The sequence below is a fragment of the Apaloderma vittatum genome, unplaced genomic scaffold (assembly GCF_000703405.1).
Source record: "Apaloderma vittatum isolate BGI_N311 unplaced genomic scaffold, ASM70340v1 scaffold19617, whole genome shotgun sequence".
NCBI classification, from domain to species: Eukaryota; Metazoa; Chordata; class Aves; order Trogoniformes; family Trogonidae; genus Apaloderma; species Apaloderma vittatum.
The window spans coordinates 8254-12641 of record NW_009724874.1 but is presented as its reverse complement, the minus strand read 5'-3'; the positions used below and the strand labels follow the sequence as shown (position 1 = coordinate 12641).

Genomic DNA, 4388 nt, shown 5'->3' with positions numbered 1-4388 from the left:
ACCCTTTTTTTCTCCAAAGAGTTTTTTGTAGCCATATCTATATGCTACACTACCTTACAGGATTTGCTGGCAGGTGTTGTTGTAGCTGTAGAAAAATATGATTTAGAAGGGAGGGAAAGAAAGATATAAAATATAACAAGAGAGATTGACCTACCTTGTTTAGTTCTTTGGAACGAAACGTACTGTAAATCAAGAATGAGAGCTTTGTAGCAGAAGAATGATCTGCAGAGTTCAGAGTGACTTCAGTGTGATTCCAGCTGCTTCACTTGGCTACTGCCTTCCTTCTAATAAAGCTGCAGAATGATATAACGCCGTGTTTGTTTTCAGCTGAGGAAGTTGTTTCCAACTTCCCTTGGTTTTCTAGACCTAGTTTTGAAATATTGCCTTTCTGTATGATCCCAGTATTTCACCAAAAATAAATGTTAGACATCTGAATGAATCATTCTGGTCAGTGTCCAAGCAAGGAACAGATGTGGTGGCTGATGAATGGAAAAGGACCTTACATGTGTAGGCTGCTTTTTGTTATGCAGAGAAATTGAACAGTATTTCTTTGTAAGCACTCTGGTTTATAGAAAATATGTTGAATGAGCAGAAATATGCTTAAAAAGTCACACTGAAAACATCCTTTTCTAACTGTATGGCAAGATAACATTCATTTTGTATTTATGATGCCTAGATTAATCTTCTTTTATATGTGTGAGAAAGAAGTGAGTTCCTCAAAATATCACTAATTAGCACTTCTGTCTATCAGTCAGTGCAACACTGGTCAGAAATTTGAACTGGCTTTAGGAGACTTGGCTTAATTTCCAGCTCTGTGAAGAGTCTTCTGAGCTTTTGTGTCCAGGCCTCATGATCTCCATGCCACTTAGTTTCTCAGTCAATAAAATGGAAACACTATTCCACTAGTATCTACATACCATAGCTTCACCTGACTCTGATGGTACTGCGCTCATCATTTGAAAACACCCAAGCATCTGTCAGTTTGCCAAAAATCAGATCTTCTAGTGGAAGCAATGTTTATCTAACAGCAGTACTCCTCTGTCGTTATTGCAAAATGTGAAATGTTTAACACTGATTGAATCTATTTCCTAGATATCAACTGTATGGATACCAGCAGGAAAAATAAATAGAGGGGGAAAAAAGGGCATTTAAAGGTTTCCTGTTTCCTCTAGGTAACTGATTGGTAAAGTCTTGCTGATAAAAGGTCTTTTAATGGTAGTTCTCTTCTTCTGTAAATATTGGGATAGGGTAAACATAAGCACCGTTTAACATCACATCTGCCAAGCTGGTTTCTTTTTTTAGTTCGTAATGGCCTGGGTCTATGTGTCTCTAGGTATTTTGCCAAATCCAGTTATTGTAAGGCAGTTAATTTGAGGGCTTGCTTGGTACTATTTCAGTAGGACAAAAGAGGAAATTACTGGGTAGATAATCCTCACACACAATCTCAGTAAGAGGAAAAAAAAAACACAACAAAACCCAAACCCCACAACAACTCAGCAAAGCAGAGCCGTACATTTGCCAAATGCTCTTCACCTTCTCCGTGAAGGGAGCATTCTAGAGTCTAATGGATTCTAGCAGTTCTAGGGTAGGAAGGAATTGTCCTTAAGGGGGTGCTTTCTTCACCATAAACTAAAGCAGGCTTGGGGCTAATCTATCATATACTGGGGTAACAGCTCAGCTCCTTCACCCTTCAGAACCAAGGAAGGATTCACACAGCTGTTTTTCCCACATTTTGTGGAGATGAGCTTTCATAGAAAACGAGATTTTAAAATTTAAGAACAGAAGATTACTGCATTTAAAATATTTTTTTTATACTAATCTGTCCTACTGACATTTGCTCCTTTTCAGTTGAAAGGGACTTTTGCTCTGACAAGCAAATCGCCCACCTAATTTGCACAGTATAACCAGAATATGTAATGTGTCTGGGAGGAAAAAAACCAACAGAATTTTACAGACAAAACTGCATTTAATGTGGAAGTATTTAATTTTTCTTGTTTTCTGTTTAGAGTTAAATACAGCATTTTATTTTTCTACAGTTTTGATTAAACAACCATAGCAGGAATCTTAAATCCCCCCCAAAAATATGAGCTTGGGCCCTAAACCTTTCTTTGTTTTAGTTTCTTCTATGCTTAGACATTGTAAAACTGGAAGGGCGAGTCTTAAATTACATGGGGTTTTTTAATATACACTTCAATGCAGCCCATTAACCACTGGCACAATTTTATGATTATGATCTTTGCAGATAATTTTGTGAAACTTAGATGCTTGGAAGAAAATTAATGAAAAAAATTTACCTTGTTTGCTTTCATGTCTTCTCCTTTTTCTACTTTGAAGTTTTATTTTATTTTGTCATACCATTTGTACTTTTCCAACAGGATAAGTTAACAAAGTCTTGGAGTTTTCTCTCTACATTCAGCATGACAATATACCAGAGCTATTCTGAAGAGGGACACTCATAAACATACATGCATGTGGGACTTGCAGAGCCAGGAAATATTACTTTATACATGATGGGAAAAAGAGAACAAAAGAGAGCAGTTACATATAAATAACAGATATTGAGTTGTCCAGCAATTAATAAACTATTGAAAAACGTATTTTAAAAGGATTTCTGATTCTTTGTAAGTTTTTTCACCCTATAAAACAAAAGGAAAGGCAGGAAAGGTATGAAAGAAAAGGTATAGGTGAAAAGCCTTCAGAAATACTTTAGTAGTATTAGCCAAAGCACAAATTGCAAAGCAATAAACAAAAACAAAGAAGCTTTAATTTGCCTGGATTACTAACAATTGCCTGATAGTTCTGATAACTATGCCCCACTGCTGGGACCACCAGATTTTAACAAGACATTTAGCAGTATGTGCAGATAATCTCAGCACTTATCGACCACCACAGACTAAATTCAACATGCACTAATTCAATTGAGTTGTACCAACAATGAGTTTGCAAATTAGGTCAAACAAAAGACATTTAGTTTTTCTGAGGGTTGAAAAACATAAGAAATTACTTACGTTTTGAGGTTTCAGCTGTTTACAGTTCTCTTCTTTTTTAAAAAAAATAATTTAAAAAAAAACAAACTTCACTATTCTTTTATCCTCACTGCTCCTTTGTCCTCACTGTTTGAATTAACACCTCATCGATTAAAATCCACTCTGAAAAGACAGAGTTTAAATACTTGACCATCAGGAAAAGTGTAAATTCCTCCCTTCCTGTGAAACTAATGACTATTCATGCCTGTCCTTTTGGTTAAGCTGTAATGTTTACTTGTGGCTTAACTATGCACTATATACCATAGTCAGCAACTATGGCAACAGATTTAAACCAAACCACCTGATGAAGGGAGGTGTGGCTCATCTAGGCTGGTCCACATCCTCTTTCTACTATGATAATAGAAATCTGTAGATTTTAATGTATAATGCGTTGAAGAAATTCAATAATTATACAGAAGGCAAAATCCTTCTTTTCTTTTTTCTTTTCTTTTCTTTTCTTTTCTTTTCTTTTCTTTTCTTTTCTTTTCTTTTCTTTTCTTTTCTTTTCTTTTCTTTTCTTTTCTTTTCTTTTCTTTTCTTTTCTTTTCTTTTCTTTTCTTTTCTTTTCTTTTCTTTTCTTTTCTCAAAACACAGAAGCATATAAATTAATTGCTATACGTGTATGTATATGTGTATATATATGTATATACATACAAGTTTGAGCAGCAGCACTTCATGTAACTAACTCTTGCAAATAAAGTCAGCAGGGTGTTAGATTCTATGCACATATGAATATCAGAGAATAATTTACAAGGAAGGGAAAGAAAAAGCTACGTATTTTTTAATGGAGAAAGATACATGAAAAAAATGCTATTAGAAATAGCCTTTTTTTTTTCCCCACAGATTTTGGTTTTATACTTGCATTTTTTATCATTTTCCACAAATAAGTAGGAATGATTTTTCACATAACTTTCAGACCACAGCTATTAAAATTTTGTATTCATATGATAACAAAATAAGAGATTATACCTGTCACTCAGATAATGCTTGAAATCCACGGAATTTGCAGAGATTTTAACAAGGAACCTTCTGGTATGTCCCTGAGTGCTACAGATTATAGTAATCAAATAGATAAATAGCCAACTTGACAACACTACTTTTACATTTTAGCCAAAGTACTGTCTCCTCCCACACAAAGGAATGCCAGTGTTTGGAAAAATAATTTCTGAGAGACCTGCAGAGATTACAGAAACAAAAATAAAGCACAAAAACTATAGTTGTTTCACTGCATATTTCACAATCTTTAGTACTGCAACAGGGATTAACCAATTTGCACATTTCCACCTCACATGAATATCCATGACTACGGATATTCTGAGAAGCTGTGGTCAGTGGATTCAACACATATTCATTTGTATTTTT

At 34.7% G+C, this 4388-nt stretch overlaps 1 protein-coding gene across 1 annotated transcript in view; it reads right to left on the bottom strand.

The window, feature by feature from the left end:
- The window catches only part of GPR1 (G protein-coupled receptor 1), an 11832-nt gene extending 11640 nt beyond the window's left edge, over positions 1 to 192 (bottom strand). The window contains exon 1 of the mRNA XM_009872704.1: positions 155 to 192. The gene's annotated coding sequence lies outside the window, so the exon portion shown is untranslated. The remainder of the gene's footprint in view (positions 1 to 154) is intronic.
- Positions 193 to 4388: the final 4196 nt, after the last annotated feature.